Genomic DNA, 9,764 nt, shown 5'->3' on the forward strand with positions numbered 1-9,764 from the left:
GCAATAAATAAAAATCTTTTCAAGATGATTTAATCAACCACCATATCCTGCTGAGGGACAAATATATGGACTTTCATAGAACACTTGTACAATTATACCTTAATTATACTCTAGTGTTTAAAGTTAATAAACATTGTGCTACTTTATATCTTTCACTAGAAGGATTGATCCTGGTCTAACATATATGGATATTGAAATTATCCTGGGTTGAAAGTAGGCCCTCAATCCAATTTTTGGTATCCTCTTTTATTAAAGAGGAAAAGACACAAAATCACATAGACATGTGGAAAATGGCCATGTGATAATGGAGACAAAGATTTGAAATGCTGCTTCTACAAGCAGAAGAAAACCAAAATTTGCCAGTACCATTAGTAGCAAGAAAAAATCTCTTGATTTTTTCTTCCCCTGGAGTTTTGAGATTTTTTCCATGGAGTTTTAAGGTGCTCCCACTGGTACCTTAATTTACAACTTCAAGTGATAGAGCACATGCCTTGCATGTACAAGGCCCTGGGTTGGACCCTTGGTACTAATTGTGCCCTTACTCCAAGAGCACTGCTTTGAGCGTGATCCTCATAACAACGGTTAAAAAAAGAAAGACAAAACAGAAGAAAGACTTTTTAAAACTATTAAAATGGAAGGAGCAGCTAAAGGGCTAAACAGTATCAATGAAATTTTAAAAGTTGTCAGTGGGACAAAATTTATGAGTGTATTTCATAGAATCTGTGTTTTACTGGATTTGCTCTGAAAAAGACGGCTTCATTATGTAAAATCTGGTGCCATATTTAATATATATATACATATTTTGCTTCATTTTAGTTATATATATATACACACATGTACATCTTATATATACATGTGTATTTCCATAAGGTCTTCTGGGCACAGGTTTGGGGTAAGACTGAGATATTAGCATCTTTAACAGAATCTACTATTTAGAGCATTTGACATAAAACTCTATACCAGAATCTAATTTTTCTAGAAAATCTTTTTTGACTTTATCCTAGGTGATAAATATGAAGGTTTATTTCTCAGCTAGTGTGCATGAGGTCTATAATCAATCAATTTAAATCTATTAAGGCTGCATCTCTCAAGTGATGTTCCTTGCCATTGTGTTGATAATTCCTTATCAAGACTCCTACCAAATCTTATTTCCCCAAACCACAGGAGTGGAACTCTTACTAGAAGTCTTTTTATATTGACCCTATCCAACTTGTCTTCAATGGTTTTAAGCCTAAGAATTTTTTCATTGCTACAATTTTCCTAGAGTATTTTAAGTTATTTATGTATATTTTAAGAAATTTTTTATAAAATTAATAAGGCCCTCCCGTTGATCGTCGATTTGCTCGAGCGGGCCCAGTAACGTCTCCATTGGAGACTTTGTTGTTACTGTGTCTGGCATGTCGAATACTCTCGGTAGCTTGCCGGGCTCTCCGAGAGGGGCGGAGGAATCGAACTCGGGTCGGCCATGTTGGCCGCGTGTAAGGCGAACGCCCTACCCGCTGTGCTATCGCTCCAGCCCTGGAGCGATAGCACAGCGGGTAGGGCGTTCGCCTTACACACGGCCAACATGGTCGACCCGAGTTTATAAAATTATGTTCTTATAAATTTAGACCCCAAGTCTCAATATTTGAAGATATCTAAATTATTTCATTAAACTTTAATTATTACAAAAGAATTTTATCATTAGAATACATTATCCTTAACATGAAGTTACTGAAGACAGAAAGGTTTGAGATATACATGATTAAATAAATGAGGAAAATCCAGAAATATGAAAGTTTTTATAATTTATTTCTGTTCACTATGAATCTAATTTCTCATTTTATTTTATTCAAGTACCATACTGCTCCTTAAATAAAAAGAGTGAAGTAAAATTTAATGCTATAATTTTGTTTTCCAGACAAAACATCAGGCTTTACTTTTTCAAGGGAGAAAAGAACAATGACCACGTAACCTCCTTACTTTTTATTCACTAGGAATGCTTGTCCAAAGGCTTTTGTTTTATTCTTTGGAAGATGAGTTAGTGATAGAACATTTCGATTTTGGTCAAAAAGAGTCAAGTTCAGAAAAAGTCAAATAGAAGATCTGCATTCCTGGACATAACATTTTGCTCTTCCTCTTCTTCCCCATCAATAATTTATTTCCAGAATAAATGTCTTTCCAGAATACCAAATTATCAATAAAAAAATCACTCATAGCCATCAGAAAAAAGACTTACGTACAAAATATATAAAGGCGATAGAAGTCTAAAAGAACCCAAACAACCCAATCAAAAATTGGGGCAAAGAGATAAACAGAAACTTGCTCAAAGAAAACATACACATGGAAATAAAAAAATGCTCTATATCACTTATCATTAGGGAAACGCAAATAAAAACTCTCAGAAATCATTTCACACCAGTGATACTGGCACACAATCAAAAAGAACAAAAACAACCAGTATTAAAGTGGATGTGAGGAAATAGGGACCCTCATTCACTGCTGGTGGGAAATGTAACTATCAAATCCTTTTGGAAAACAATGACTTATCTCAAAAAGCTAGGAATTGATCTTTCACATGATCCAGAAATTTTACTTCTGGGCATCTGCCCAAGGATCCCAAATCTGGAAATAGCCAAAATCTGGAAGCAAGGGGAATGTATAAACATACTGTGGTAGGTACATGCAATTGAATATTATTCAGTTCTAAGGAAAAATGAGGAGTGGGAGAGACAGTATAGTAGGTAAGGAGCTTGCCTAACATGAGGGCAATCTGGTTTTAATCTCTGGCACTCAATAGAAGTCACCTGAGCCTTTGAGAAGTGATGCCTGAGCACAGAGTCAGGAGTAAGTCTTGAGCACAGCTGAGTGTGCTCCACCGCCCCCCCCCCCATACAGTTTAAGAAAATTTGCTGCAATATGGATGAAACTGGAGAGTATCATGCTGAATAAAATCATTAGAAAGAGACAGGCATAGAATGATCTCTCTTATATGTGGTATGAGAAGAAACAGAATAGGGAAATAAACAAATACAAAGGGAAATAAATACAAAGGCAACAGAAACTGGAAACTTGTCTTCAGTAGGAAGCTTATCATAGAGGGTAGGTGAGAGACCCATGTCAGTGGACACATGACTAAAGGGTGTGATTCTAGAATAATCTACTTATAAATTCATGTACAAAACAAATTTGTAAACCACATAGCCAAAATAAGGTTTTTCTTTATAAATCAATCACAAAAATTACTCAAGAATGTATTTGCTATTTTCATTTCTGATGAGGAGTCGACATAGTCTGCTCTCTGAATAAAATAAAGAAGCTACTTCAGATGCAATCTTCTTGTGATTAAAATTATTACAAATCTTGAGCCCAAATTGCATTACTATTTTTATATGTATGTATGCACATATGCTTATATACATATAAATACACATATAGATATATACATATATTAATAAAATGTATGAGATAAAAAATTTTGTGTGGATAGATAATTGACAAAGCTAAGGACATAACTTTAGTTTCAGCTGAAAAGGGCATTTTTAATGTGATCAGACCATAAATTTACTAATACAAAGGAATGGGTGTAAGAGAGAGCCCCGAGATTCAAGAAGTGGTGCTCATAGCATCTCTTTAAGATTCCCCTTATTTATAGACCCCAGAACACTAAAAAGACCCTAAAGGTACTGAAAGTAACTTTAATTATTGAAATTACCTCTATAAAACCTTTGAAAATGATTGCTTAACATTAAAAAATAATCCAAAATTCCTAAAGATCAGTGGTCCTCAAAATTCACCACCCTCACATTCCTAGAGAACTAGCCACTTTCTAGGGATGTGGATCATTTCTGTAATAATTCCTTAGTAATTTCAACACAAAGTCTAATCTCTTCATTATAAATTAATACAGTGAATCCAATTTGAGTTCTGAGCAAAATTTTTTAAAAAGTATCTGTCAAACATGCCAAGGCAGGCAGAGATACTTCTGGACCTCACTCCAGGCTGAGCCATCAGGACACCCTAGAGTGGCCAGAGTGGCCAAAGAATCCCAGCACCTGAAAACCTCTACACTTCACAATCACCATCAAGCTCACGATCAGATTCCACTGCTCAGGCTGAGCCTCACTGAGAAATAAATCTGTTTTAGAACTCAGATATGAGGGTTTTGTGATTGAAATCTCCAGGCTTTCACCAAATCAGGTGTGTATTACCTACCCCCATCTTCCTGTATTTCCAGATGCCTCAGTAGTCACGCCCAGTAAATGCCTCTGGCACTTAGTAAGCTCATTAACTGACCATGATCTAGAGACTCATAAATAAAATCACCATCACCCCATTCAAATTTTTGGAATTCCTGGAGACATATCTCAAACTCTACATGGCTGATAAACCAGGGGTAAACACATAACATTGGATGGGATAGAAAGCAGATTAAGCTGTAACAACATGTTAGTAATTTCTTATACAAGGGCTTAATGGCTCCGTTGTGAGATACAACAATCTCCACTAATTTAACAAGGTTAAGCTCTAAGGAAATATTTTTTGATCATTTTCAGCAAATTATTTATAACAAACAATGTAAAATAAATTATGTTAGGCATTCTCAAAGGGAAGTCTTGAGGAGTAATTGGAAAAGATGGTGGTGGGAAGGTGCAATGGTGATGGGATTGGTGTCAGAATATTGAATGTAACAAATCATCATGAACAACTTTATAAAAAGAGTAAATTAAAAAAAATTAAAAAACGAAAGTGTGAGATTTATTTACTGGATTGAGGTTAGCACTGTAGCACTGTCCTCCCATTGTTTATTGATTTGCTTGAGTGGGCCCAGTAACGTCTCCATTGAGAGACTTGTTACTCTGGTATATCGAATACATCACAGGTAGCTTGCCAGGGTTTGCCATGCAGGTGAGATACCCGGTAGCTCGCCAGGCTCTCTGAAAGGGGCGGAGGAGTCGAACCAGGGTTGACCAGGTTGGCCACGTGCAAGACAAACAGTTAATATTCAAGAGAAAAAATTGTGGTTTTGAAAGATAGGATATAGTAGAGACAATGGAGGTTATGAGGCTGGAACTCTGTACTCTTCAAACACTGTCTTTAACAGTATTGTAAATCAAGGTGCATAAAATAAAAAAGTATACATAAGAAAAACATTCCTAAAGCATAAATTTCATTTCTAAGTTTATTTTTTAAAAACAAAGCTCATATACAACTTTGGATTTGCTAAAAGGAATATTTGAACAAGTTTGTATTTTAAAGAATGTTTGTTATATTTTAAGTAATCTGGCCAACAATCTATATGAATATGACCATAATCAAACAAATACCACATTGAGTGGTATCCCATCAAGTTATTTTTTCTTCTACTTATTACTATTACCATTATTCCTCTTCTTTATTTCTTTATCTTACTTTGTCTTAATTTAGTTTCCCTGGCAGCTAAGTTATAAAGAAACCACAAACCCTTAATCTGTCTACTTATTACCATGCAGTAGAAACAAACCAAAAAGTTAACTTACTTTTGAAGAGAAATTTACTTTTCTTCTAAGATGCAGGTAGGTCAGAAACTGCTCCAGAAAAATCTATTAGCTCTTCAATATTTAATCTGTTGGGTGATAAAAGGCAGGTCTTTGCCCCAGTCAATATGATTCTGAGATGCTATTTTGTGATGAGGATTTGAGGCTTGGAGGTGTGTGTGTGTGTGTGTGTGCGCGCGCGCGCGCGTGTGTGTGTCTGTGTGTGTGTGTGTGTGTTTGAATTCCAGCAAATTAAAGATCCTAGAAGCAAACAAACTTAACAAGGATGTTAAATTCACACTGGAATGCTATAAATTTGTTATTAGCATTTGAAATGCATTTAAGAACACAGTAGTAAAACAAGTGCTAATTGAAGTTGCTTTGTTAAACATTTTCTTAAATTAATGACAGATTTCTGTAGCATGATATAGAAAAGACACATGAACTTTAAGTCACTGGTTCCAAGAAAACACATTATTTACAGTAAAAATGTAGCTAATTAATTTTTCACAAAATTTATAAAGTAGACTAAATGATAAAGCTTTGTATAATATATTCGTTTAAAAAATATTTGTTTTCTAATACATGTCCCTTTTTCTAAGGTGAGTAAGTAGAGGGGAGAGGAGGAGACTGTTAAATAATAAAATTCTTCATGGACAGTTACTAAAAATTAAAATTTATTTAACAGTTATAGTGGAATACAGATGTTAAAGTTCATCTTTTTAAAAATATTACTGTGTGAATAGCTATAAAATAAGATTGATTAAACAGGATCTTCAAATATTGAATCCTTAAGCAAATAAAATTGATTTTACAATAAATATTAGTATTTTGGTTTTGAAATGTTAAATAGGTCAATACAAAGAGAATTGCACTAAAAAGATCAAAGAATACATATTAATCCTGCAAGAAAATTTCTTTAAAAAAGAGTGCAGGGGCTGGAGAGATAGCACAGTCGGTAGGGTGTTTGCCTTGCACGCAGCCGACCCAGGTTCGATTCCCAGCATCCCATATTCCTATATGGTCCCCTGAGCACTGCCAGGAGTGATTTCTGAGTGCAGAGCCAGGAGTAACCCCTGTGCATCACCGGGTGTAACCCAAATAGCAAAAAAAAAAAAAAAAAAAAAAGTGCAAATGTGCCTACCACAATATTCTAAGGCCAAAACAAAATATACTTATAAATTTAAAGGCCTTATTAAAGAACATGTATAATGCAACTTTAATTGTAGAATTACATTGTTCAACTGTGGGAACTAGATAGCATTCAGTAGGTATACACTAAATTGGTTCATTGATTAGTAAAACAAACTTGATAAGTTTCAACTTTATTAAACTAAAAATTATGATCCATAGTCATATTTTAAAATGAATGTGTTCCAACAGAAAGTGAAACTTATCAAGAAGCTTCAGAGCTCTCAAAGTAAAAGGCAGTTGAGCAACACTTAAAGGTTGAAACAGGGGCTGGAGTAATAGTACAGCTGGTAGGGCGTTTGCCTTGCACATGGTCAACCCCACTTTGATTCCTGGCATCTCATATGCCCTCCCCCCTGCCTCCAGCACAAACAGGAGTAATTCCTGAGTGCAGAGCCAGGAATAACTCCTGAGCATGGCAGGGTGTGACCCAAAGAAGCAAAAAAATAAAAAAGAAAGAGTTGAAACAATTTTAGTGAAGAAAAATTATTCAATAGGGGAAAAGAGATGTCAGTATAAGATTACACTCTTCTCCAAAGTACAAGTTGAAAAGAGATGTCAGTATAAGATTACGCTCTTCTCCAAAGCACTGCTAAAAAAAAAAAAAGAGAATTTAAAAGTCTTTTGTTGCTGTTGTTGTTTTGTTTTGTAGTGCGGGGAATAGACCAGGTCTCACACATGCAAGACGAATAATTGGTCTCTGGAAGCACACCTCAGTCTCTTAAAAATATTTGGGAAAAAATCCAAACAGCATAAAATAGAGGTGGGGGCAGGCATCGTCAGTGGATTGAAAACAAAGAAATGGGGATTTCTGACTAAACGGACTTAGTGTTCTGTTCATGCTGAAGTCAGGCGACAGTAGTCAGATGTTCCCTGAGGGAGAGTGGAAGAAGTGCTGCACACTAAATTCTGCGGTGATCAGTCAGTGTAAGACTGACTTTGGAGGATTCTTGCTAGAACTGGACTCCCTACAAGGAAGCACATAGAAGTTTAGGGTTTGAGGCCTAGAATAAAAGAGATCTCAATGAGCTTACTTAAAAGGGCTCAAAAAATGTACCAGTATTTCTCATGTATGCAGATTAATTCATAAAGCAGCTTCACATACTTTGAATTTCAAGAAACTCTAATGTATGAGCCCATAGTGACAGTTTGAAAAGATGATCAAACAAAAGTTGAGCCCAGAATTCAAACATTACTCAGAAAACAAGTATGACCAAGCACATTGACACACCCAACATAGGAGTGAAACTATGAATGATAGGAAAAAGTCCTGAAGAGTCTCTAAATGTAGAAGCTAATAAAAAGTGCAATGATGTTATTAGGAATGCTTCCTAAAGTGCTATGTGTCGAACTTCAGGAAGCACCAGGAGGACTTCAGAGATTTCAACCTGCCCTCACCATCATTGATTGCAATCAATCAAACATCCCAGCATCATAGACCTACCTGAAACCAACCCTAGTTCTACTGTAGTTACAGAGGCTCAAATGCCTACACAAATTGGCAAAGGACTCAGTTCCAAACAAGTCAAAGTATGAGAAAAGTAGTAAACACTTCTTTTTAGGTTTCTACATATTTTTGAATTAAGGTAACTGGTTCATAAGAGTGTTGAATGTCAAAATTCCTACTCCACACTCAACTGGACTCTTCAGTCCACTTGATCCCTAAATCATTTCCATAGTAAACATAATTTAAATAAACATAATTTTTATAGTAAGAGTCCTATTTATTTGTATTGAGCATTGTTCTTTGCTCTATTTCTTTTTTATACTACCTCTGACTAATATGACACCCCTCCAATTTCATCCATTTTGTAGAACAATGCAGAATTTATTCTTTTCATACTACTGAGTAACATCCCATTGTATATAAGGAAAACCTACTTAAATAATTTAAGAGTCAAGAGTTCCTACACATTTACAATCTGTAATGTAAAGAAGGGCTGGAGCGATAGCACAGCAGTAGGGCGTTTGCCTTGCATGCAGCCAACATGGCTGACCCGAGTTCGATTCCTCCGCCCCTCTCGGAGAGCCTGGCAAGCTACCGAGAGTATCTCGCCCTCACGGCAGAGCCTGGCAAGCTCCCCGTGATGTATTCGATATGCCAGACACAGTAACAACAAAGTCTCCAATGGAGATGTTACTGGACCCGCTCGAGCAAATGTAAAGAAACCAGGCACGGTCCTTTGTGTCTCTAGTAGGAAGTGATACTACTCCTTTATTCAGGAGCAAAAAGAAGCAAATACTTTTCAGTTGGCTAATTCAGTATAACACGTATGAGACCTATACATCTGTGTTCCCTGAGACTGTGTTTCCCAAATTACCTTTTTTGTTGCTGAAGCAAATTGATTTTGATGGTTGAAATGATTTTGCTTTCTTTTTGAGGTCACCTTTATGCAGGTCCTCTTAATCAATAACCGATATTACTCTTCCCTTGATCTGTCAAGAGATTTTGGGTTTTACTTGTCTAAATTTTCAATTGTCATTGTTATAAACCTTCTACATATGGAATTTTATCAAAGGTCCAAATTATCTCCATAACCTAACATAAACAAATCAGCTGGCTGGTCCTGAATTTTCTTTTTGAAGACTCTTGGGACCCAAGCATCAAAGTAAAAAAGTATAATTCCCAAAATGCTAAAGATAAACGTTGTCAGAGAAAAAGTTGTCAGTTCAGTTTCAAAAGATAAGACAATAAATATTTTTAAGATATTAAAAACTAAGACACTAAAAGTACCTATATTAAGATACTTGGAGCCTATAGAGATACCAACCTCTAAGTTGGTAAATGAATGAATTGATTCAATTATTCTTGTGATTCAAATTGTTTTTTCTTTGTTTTAGTTTTACTAAATTACTTTTAGCCTCCTACCATTCTCCTAAAGCACAAATTTCCTAATGGATAAAATCTAATTTATCATATTATGAGTATGAACAAGAGTTGAAAGGTGATAGTTATCATAATTAAGTAGCAACAGCAACTTTTCTCTTCTATGTGATTATATAATTTTTCATTTTAATTTTGGGGGCTATATCTGGTTGTGCTCTGAACTTACTCCTGACTCTGTGCTCAGTTATCAT

Source organism: Sorex fumeus, unplaced genomic scaffold (assembly GCF_029834395.1).
Source record: "Sorex fumeus unplaced genomic scaffold, SorFum_2.1 ptg000037l, whole genome shotgun sequence".
Lineage (NCBI taxonomy): Eukaryota > Metazoa > Chordata > Mammalia > Eulipotyphla > Soricidae > Sorex > Sorex fumeus.